This window comes from Aegilops tauschii, chromosome 6 (genome assembly GCF_002575655.3).
Source record: "Aegilops tauschii subsp. strangulata cultivar AL8/78 chromosome 6, Aet v6.0, whole genome shotgun sequence".
Taxonomy (NCBI): Eukaryota; Viridiplantae; Streptophyta; class Magnoliopsida; order Poales; family Poaceae; genus Aegilops; species Aegilops tauschii.
In genome coordinates this window covers 450841544-450851765 of record NC_053040.3, presented here as the reverse complement: position 1 = coordinate 450851765, position 10222 = coordinate 450841544, and positions in this window count along the sequence as shown.

Genomic DNA, 10222 nt, shown 5'->3' with positions numbered 1-10222 from the left:
TAGACCTCCTCGATAATGTAAGGGCCTTCCCATTTAGAGAGAAGTTTTCCTAAAAAAATCATAAACAAGAGTTGTATAGCAATACATAATCACCTACATTAAACTCACGCTTTTGTATCCTTTTGTCATGCCATCTTTTAACTTTTTCTTTAAACAATTTGGCATTTTCATAAGCTTGGGTTCTCCATTCATCAAGTGAGCTAATATCAAATAACCTCTTCTCACCGGCAAGTTTGAAATCATAGTTGAGCTCTTTAATAGCCCAATATGCCTTATGTTCTAGTTCGAGAGGTAAGTGACATGCTTTTCCATAAACCATTTTATACGGAGACATACCCATAGGACCTTTATATGCAGTTCTATAGGCCCATAATGCATCATCAAGTTTCTTGGACCAATTCTTTCTAGATCTATTGACAGTCTTTTGCAAAATTAATTTGAGCTCTCTATTACTCAATTCTACTTGACCACTAGACTGTGGGTGATAAGGAGATGCAATTCTATGATTAACATCATACTTAGCAAGCATTTTACGGAAAGCACCATGAATAAAATGTGAACCACCATCAGTCATTAAATATCTAGGGACTCCAAACCTCGGAAAAATGACTTCCTTAAGCATCTTAATAGAGGTGTTATGATCAGCACTACTAGTTGGAATAGCTTCTACCCACTTAGTAACGTAATCAACAGCAACTAAAATATGTGTATATCCATTAGAGGCAGCAAAAGGTCCCATATAATCAAAGCCCCAAACATAAAATGGTTCAATAACAAGTGAATAATTCATAGGCATTTCTTGACGTCTACTAATATTACCAATTCTTTGACATTCATCACAAGAAAGGACAAACTTACGGGCATCCTTGAAGAGAGTAGGCCAATAAAAACCGGATTGCAATACCTTATGTGCAGTTCTATCTCCAGCCTGGTGTCCTCCATAAGCTTCGGAGTGACACTTGCGTAGGATCTGTTCCTGTTCATGCTCAGGTACACAACGTCTAATAACACCATCTACTCCTTCTTTATAAAGATGTGGGTCATCCCAAAAGTAATGTCTTAAATCATAGAAGAACTTTTTCTTTTGCTGGTATGTGAAACTAGGTGGTATAAATTTAGCAACAATATAATTAGCATAATCAGCATACCACGGAGTACTACGAGAGGCATTTATGACATTTAATTGCTCATCAGGAAAGCTATCATCAATAGGTAGTGGGTCATCAAGAACATTTTCTAACCTAGACAAGTTGTCTGCAACGGGGTTCTCAGCTCCCTTTCTATCAATAATATGCAAATCAAATTCTTGTAACAAGAGAACCCATCTAATAAGTCTAGGTTTAGCATCTTTCTTTTCCATAAGATATTTAATAGCAGCATGATCCGTGTGAATAGTTACTTTAGAATCAACAATATAAGGTCTGAACTTATCACAAGCAAATACGACTGCTAAGAATTCTTTTTCAGTAGTAGCATAATTTCTCTGAGCATTGTCTAGAGTTTTACTAGCATATTGAATAACATTTAATTTCTTATCAACTCTTTGCCCTAGAACAGCACCTACAACATAATCACTAGCATCACACATAATTTCATTGGGTAAATTCCAATCAGGTGGCTGAACAATAGGTGCAGAGATCAATGCTTTCTTAAGTATTTCAAATGCTTCTACACAATCATCATCAAAGACAAATGGTATATCTTTTTGTAATAAATTAGTCAGAGGCCAAGAAATTTTTGAGAAGTCCTTAATGAACCTCCTATAAAATCTGGCGTGACCAAGGAAACTTCTTATACCTTTGATGTCCTTGGGACATGGCATCTTTTCAATAGCATCAATCTTGGCTTTATCAACCTTAATACCTCTTTCAGAGACTTTATGCCCCAAGACAATACCTTCATTAACCATAAAGTGGCACTTTTCCCAATTCAAGACAAGATTAGTTTCTTCACATCTCTGCAAAACTCGATCAAGGTTGCTCAAGCAATCATCAAAAGAGGATCCATAGACGGAAAAGTCGTCCATGAAAACCTCACAAATCTTTTCACAAAAGTCAGAGAATATAGCCATCATGCATCTTTGAAAGGTAGCAGGTGCATTACATAAACCAAAAGGCATACGTCTATAAGCAAAAGTACCAAAAGGGCAAGTAAAAGTAGTTTTTGATTGATCATTGGCTGACACAGGTATTTGAGAGAAACCAGAATAACCATCTAGAAAGCAAAAATGTGTATGTTTGGATAATCTTTTTAGCATTTGATCGATAAAAGGTAAGGGGTAATGATCCTTTTTAGTAGCTTTATTTAATTTGCGGAAATCAATTACCATCCTATAACCTCTAATAATTCTTTGCGGAATCAATTCATCTTTACCATTAGGAACGACGGTAATGCCTCCCTTCTTAGGGACACAATGGACAGGACTTACCCACTGACTATCAGCAACGGGATAAATTATACCTGCCTCGAGGAGCTTTAGTATTTCCTTTCTTACCACTTCTTTCATCTTAGGATTCAGCCGTCGTTGATGATCATGAACTGTTTTGGCATCTTCTTCCAAATTTATTTTATGTTGACATAGAGTGGGACTAATGCCCTTAAGATCATCAAGAGTATATCCAATAGCAGCACGGTGCTTCTTCAGAGTTTTCAATAATCTCTCTTCTCCATGCTCTGAAAGGTTAGCACTAATAATAACAGGATATATCTTCTTTTCATCAAGATAAGCATATTTAAGAGTATCAGGCAATGGTTTAAGCTCAAACACGGGATCACCCTTGGGTGGAGGAGGATCCCCTAGGATTTCAACAGGAAAATTTTGTTTCAAGATAGGTTCCTGTTTAAAGAATACTTCATCTATTTCCCTTCTTTCATTCATAAACATATCATTCTCATGGTCTAGCAAATATTGTTCTAAAGGATCACTAGGAGGTACGGCAATAGAAGCAAGACCAATAATTTCATCCTTACTAGGTAATTCCTCTTCACGGTGTTGTCTACTAAATTTAGAGAAATTAAATTCATGAGACATATCACCCAAGCCAATAGTAACAACATTCTTTTCGCAGTCTATCCTAGCATTAACTGTGTTCAAGAAGGGTCTACCAAATATAATGGGGCAAAAGCTATCTTGTGGGGAACCAAGAACAAGAAAATCAGCAGGATATTTAGTTTTCCCACACAAGACTTCAACATCTCTAACAATTCCAATGGGTGATATTGTATCTCTATTAGCAAGTTTGATGGCAACATCAATACCTTCTATCTCAGCAGGTGCAATTTCATGCATAATTTCTTTGTATAAGTCATGAGGTATAGCACTAGCACTAGCACCCATATCACATAAGCCATGATAACGATGATCTCCTATTTAACCAGAAATAACAGGCATGCCTACCACAGGTCTATGTTTATCTTTAGCACAAGGTTTGGAAATTCTAGCAGTTTCACCGCAGAAATAAATAACATGCCCATCAATATTATCAGCCAAGAGATCTTTAACAATAGCAATATTAGGTTCAACTTTGATTTGCTCAGGAGGTGTATAAGTTCTAATATTGCTTTTACGAACCATAGTTGAAGCTTTAGCATTATCTTTTATCCTAACAGGGAAAGGTGGTTTCTCAACATAAGAAGTAGGAACAATAGGATCATTATAAGTGATAGTCTTTTCTTCAACTTTAATAGGTGCAACTACTTTTACTTCTATGGGAGGATGATATTTAAACCACTTCTCCTTGGGGAGATCAACATAAGTAGCAAAAGATTCACAGAAAGAAGCTACTATCTCAGGGTCAAGTCCATATTTAGTGCTAAATTTACGGAAAACATCGGTATCCATAAAAGATTTAACACAATCAAACTTAGGTGTCATACCTGACTCCTTACCTTCGTCGAGATCCCAATCTTCAGAGTTGCGTTTAATTCTATCCAATAAATTTCATTTGAATTCAATAGTCTTCATCATAAAAGAGCCAGCACAAGAAGTATCAGGCATGATGCGATTGTTATCAGAAAGCCAAGCATAAAAACTTTGAATAATTATTTCTCTTGAGTGCTCATGATTGGGGCATGAATATAACATTGATTTAAGCCTCCCCCAAGCTTGAGAGATGCTTTCTCCTTCGCGAGGCCAAAAATTATATATATAATTGCGATCACGATGAACAAGATGCATAGGATAAAACTTCTGATGAAATTCCAATTTCAATCGTTTGTAGTTCCATGACCCCGTATCATCACATAGCCTATACCATGTCGATGCATCTCCCTTCAAAGATAAAGGGAAGACCTTCTTCTTAATAACATCACTGGGTATACCTGCAAGCTGAAATAATCCACAAACTTCATCCACATAGATTAGGTGCTCATCAGGATGCTTTGTTCCATCTCCTGCAAAAGGATTAGCTAGCAGTTTTTCTAACATACCTGAAGGAACTTCAAAGGGAACATTTTCATTTTCATTTTCAGTAGGTTCAGTAGGTTGAGGAGCAACTCTTTGCTCTACAGGTCGGGGTGAAGATACCCCGAACAAGCCCCTCAGAGGATTACTTTCCATAGTAACAAGTGACAATAAATTTCAGCACACTATATAAATTTTTCCTTACCAAATTCCACCTACCAAAGGCGCTTCACTCCCCGGCAACGGTGCCAGAAAAGAGTCATGATGACCCACAAGTATAGGGGATCTATTGTTGTCCTTTCGATAAGTAAGACTGTCGAACCCAACGAGGAGCAGAAGGAAATGATAAGCGGTTTTCAGCAAGGTATTCTCTGCAAGTACTGAAATAAGTGGTAACAGATAGTTTTGTGATAGGATAATTTGTAATGAGCAACAAGTAATAAAAGTAAATAAAGTGCAGCAAGGTGTCCCAATCCTTTTTGTAGCAAAGGAAAAGCCTGGACAAACTCTTATATAGAGAAAAGCGCTCCCGAGGACACATGGGAATTATCGTCAAGCTAGTTTTCATCACGTTCATATGATTCGCGTTCGGTACTTTGATAATTTGATATGTGGGTGGACCGGTGCTTGGGTGTTGTTCTTACTTGAACAAGCGTCCCACTCATGATTAACCTCTATTGCAAGCATCCGCAACTACAACAAAAGTATTAAGGTAAACCTAACCATAGCATGAAACATATGGATCCAAATCAACCCCTTACGAAGCAACGCATAAACTAGGGTTTAAGCTTCTGTCACTCTAGCAACCCATCATCTACTTATTACTTCCCAATGCCTTCCTCTAGGCCCAAATAGTGGTGAAGTGTTATGTAGTCGACGTTCACATAACACCACTAGAGGCTAGACAACATACATCTCATCAAAATATCGAACGAATACCAAATTCACATGACTACTAATAGCAAGACATGTCCTCAGGAACAAACGTAACTACTCACAAAGCATATTCATGTTCATAATCAAAGGGGTATTAATATGCATATAGGATCTGAACATATGATCTTCCACCAAATAAACCAACTAGCATCAACTACAAGGAGTAATCAACACTACTAGCAACCTACTAGTACCAATCCCGGACTTGGAGACAAGAATTCGATACAAGAGATGAACTAGGGTTTTGAGGGGAGATGGTGCTGGTGAAGATGTTGATGGAGATTGCCCTCTCCCGATGAGAGGAGCGTTGGTGATGACGATGGCGATGATTTCCCCCTCCCGGAGGGAAGTGTCCCCGGCAGAACAGCTCTGTCGGAGCCCTAGATTGGTTCCGCCAAGGTTCCGCCTCGTGGCGGTGGAGTCTCGTCCCGAAAGGTTGCTTATGATTTTTTTCCTTGACGAAAGACCTCATATAGCAGAAGATGGCCATCGGAGAGCCAATAGGAGGCCCACGAGGCAGGGGGGCGCGCCCCCCACCCTCGTGGACAGGTGGTGGCCCCCCTGACGTATTTCTTCCACTCAGTATTTTTTATTGTTTCCAAAAATAACTTTCGTGGAGTTTTAGGACTTTTGGAGTTGTGCAGAATATGTCTCTAATATTTGCTCCTTTTCCAGCCCAGAATTCCAGCTGCCGGCATTCTCCCTCCTTATGTAAACCTTGTAAAATAAGAGAGAATAGACATAAGTATTGTGAAATAACGTGTAATAACAGCCCATAATGCAATAAATATCAATATAAAAGCAAGATGCAAAATGGACGTATCAGTAGCGGAGCTGGAAAATTAATCCGCCCCGCTATGTCGGTCCAGGCCTAAAAGAAATTGATAGGAAGGCTTAGGCTCTTTCCTCAAAATATGCCAGTAAAGGCTATACCTTGAAAGCATGAAAGAGCTTACCGAATTAGCCTGGCGCTTTAAGCTGAGCCCATGATCCTCGGTCGTAGGCGGCGGTGTCTCGCCGACCTTGAAGAGCACTTTCCAGATGTCTTCGTGCGTCGTGCCAAAGAGCTCTAGCAGCATCTAGTGCTTGGCCGGATCGAACTCCCACAAATAGCAGGTCCGGCATTGGCATAGAAGGATCCGGCGAATAAGCATAACCTGGATCACGTTGATAAGTTTGATCTTCTTAGTTATCATGTTCTGGACGCTCGTCTGGAGCCCAGTCAGCTCGTTCGAAGAACCCCAAGTTAGGCCCTTCTCTTGCCAGGAGGTGAGCCGCATCGGAACTCCGGATCGAAATTTGGGGGCCGCCGCCTAGTTGGTATCGCGCGGCTCTGTGATGTAGAACCACCCCGATTGCCACCCCTTCACCGTCTCCACAAAGGAGCCTTCGAGCCAGGTGGCATTGGGCATCTTGCCCACCATGGCACCTCCGCACTCTGCTTGTTGACCGCTCACCACCTTCGGCTTCACATTGAAGGTCTTCAGCCATAGGCCGAAGTGAGGTGGGATGCGGAGAAAGGCCTCACACACGACTATAAATGCTGAGATGTTGAGGATAAAGTTAGCGGCTAGATCGTGGAAGTCTAGCCCATAGTAAAACATCAGTCCGCGGACAAATGGGTGGAGAGGGAATCCCAGCCCACGGACGAAATGCGCGAGGAACACCACCCTCTCCTGAGGCTCGGGGGTAGGGATGATCTGCCCTTTGGCCGGGAGTCGGTGAACAATCTCCTTGGCCAGGTATCCGGCCTCTCGGAGTTCCTTGATATCTCTCTTCTTCACGGAGGAGGCCATCCACTTGCCTCCAGCTCCGGATCCCGACATGATTGGAGCGCTTTCTCGGGCGGGGAAGGCTATAGCTTGGGCGCTAGAGCTCAAGGATGGATGAGCGGAGGAAGGAGAAGGCGTAGGCGAATGAGAACTAATCCTTATCCCCTTATAAAGGGCCCCAAATATCAAGCGCATGCTCACTCGCCTTGAAACTCGCCTATTCCCAAGGGTTGTATAAACAACACGGTTGGGTTACCCATACCCGTATTGATGAGAATCCCGCAATAAGGGGACACGATCTCTGCTTTGACAAGACGTGCCAATGACAACCGCGTCTCGGAACGTGGAGCGGCAGACGCAAAACTGTTCGAAATTACGACCGGACAGATGTGACGTCATGTTATAAAAAATTGTCGGCGGATTGGACTCATGTTATATTATATTCTCTCTGCGGTTGTGTGTGAAGTGTGTTACATGTCTGGATACAATCATCCGTCCGGAGACTATCTTGGAGTTCGGAAAAGGGAACCCGCCTTGCAATGTCGAAGACAAATCTGCGCGTCGGACTCCCCGTCATTCAAGCCAGGTTCAGGGGCTACTGAGGGAGTCCTGGACTAAGGGGTCCTCGGGCATCCGGCCTATTAGCCATGGGCCGAACTGATGGGCTGCGAAGATACGAAGACTGAAGACTGCACCCATGTCCGGATGGGACTGTCCTTGGCGTGGAAGGCAAGCTTGGCGACTGGATATGTAGATTCCTTTCTTTGTAACCGACGTGATGTAACCCTAGGTCCTCCCGGTGTCTATATAAACCGGAGGACTTAGTCCGGAAACAGAGATACTCATTACCGTAGTCATACAGGCTAGACTTCTAGGGTTTAGCCATTACGATCTCGTGGTAGATCAACTCTTGTAATACTCATATTCATCAAGATAAATCAAGCAAGAAGTACGGTATTACCTCCATAGAGAGGGCCCGAACCTGGGTAAACATCGTGTCCCCTGTCTCCTGTTACCATCGACCTTAGACGCACAGTTCAGGACCCCCTACCCGAGATCCGCTGGTTTTGACACCGACAACCGCCGTTGTGTTGCATCATCCCTTCCTCTTTGGGGAAATACCGACGTAGCTTCAAGCGACATCAGACCCATTCGTTAGCTTAGCATAATGATCGTTAAGTTTTATTACTATTGCTTTCTTCATGACTTATACATATTTCTTTGACTATGAGATTATGCAACTCCCGAATACCGGAGGAATACCTTGTGTGCTATCAAACGTCACAACGTAACTGGGTGATCATAAAGATGCTCTACAGGTATCTCCGAAGGTGTTTGTTGGGTTGGCATAGATCGAGATTAGGATTTGTCACTCCGAGTATCAGAGAGGTATCTCTGGGCCCTCTCGGTAATGCACATCATGATAAGCCTTGCAAGCAATGTGACTAATGAGTTAGTTGCAGGATGATGCATTACGGAACGAGTAAAGAGACTTGCCGGTAACGAGATTGAACTAGGTATGAGGATACCGACGATCGAATCTTGGGCAAGTAACATACCGATGACAAAGGGAATGATGTATGTTGTCATTACGGTTTGACCGATAAAGATCTTCGTAGAATATGAATGAACCAATATGAGCATCCAGGTTCCGTTGTTGGTTATTGATTAGAGATATGTCTCGGTCATGTCAACATAGTTCTCGAACCCGTAGGGTCCGCATGCTTAACGTTCAATGATGATTTGTATTATGAGTTATTATTTTGGTGACCGAAGATTGTTCGGAGTCCCGGATGAGATCACGGACATGACGCGGAGTCTCGAAATGGTCGAGAGGTAAAGATTGATATATTGGACGATAATATTCAGACACCGGAATGGTTTCGGGTATTTATCGGAGTACCGAGGGGTTACCGAAACCCCCGGGGAAAGTAATGGGCCTCATGGGCCATAGGGGGAGAGAGAGGGCAGCCCACAAGGAGGTGGTGCCCCCCCCTGGGGAGTCCGAATTGGACAAGGGGAGGGGCTGTGGCCCCCTTTCCTTCTCCCTCTCCCTCTCCTTCCCCCTTTCCCCCTCCGTAAGAAGGAAGGGGGCCGAATAGGACTAGGAGTCCAAGTGGGATTCCCCCCCCCCACTTGGCGTGCCCCCTAGGTCGGCCCCCTCCCTCTCCCTCATTTATAAACGGGGGCAGGGGCACCCGAAGGCACGTCAATTGTTTCTTAGCCATTTGCGGTGCCCCCCTCCACCGTTTACTCCTCCGGTCATACTGTCGTAGTGCTTAGGCGAAGCCCTGCGCGGATCACATCACCATCGACGTCGTTCTGACGAAACTCTCCCTCGACACTTTGCTGGATCAACAGTTCGAGGGACGTCATCGAGTTGAACGTGTGCTGAACTCGGAGGTGTCGTACGTTATGTACTTGATCGGTTGGATCGCGAAGACGTTCGACTACATCAACCGCGTTATACTAACGCTTCTGCTTTCGGTCTACAAGGGTACGTTGACACACTCTCCCCCTCTCGTTGCTATGCATCTCCTAGATAGATCTTGTGTGATCATAGGAATTTTTTTGAAATTGCATGCTACGTTCCCCTACAGAAAGAAGGGAGCATGCCATCACATATATCAGTCAGTACTCAATACTCACTGGATGCCAAAGTCAAGTGTCATGGAGATTATTTTCAAAATTCAGTTTCAGCAGCGCCTAGAGTCGTCATTGTTCTCATATTTCTCCACGAGCTGGATTCAAAGACCTCATGCCTACTAAAGCTTGTACGCTAATGATTAAGCCGAGTATACTTTGCTATTCAGGCTAAAGGACTTCTAGTTGCTGCAGGGGTTGCGTGCATTGAGGTTCATGATGATTCATTACCAGCCATCCAACAAATGTTATATTTATATTCATCGACGAAGCACTCAAACGTTTACCTCGGTAAGTGTCCAGATGCCATCTATGCTCTAAGTTTCTTTAGTATCTATACATCTGGGCAGGACAGTTGACTTGCCAAACGGGTTAACACAACATACATCTGGTTATCACAACTGATGCTTTGTGTGACCGACTCGTGTAGGGCGAGTTCATAGCCAACTTACTATTAAAGTTGACCCAT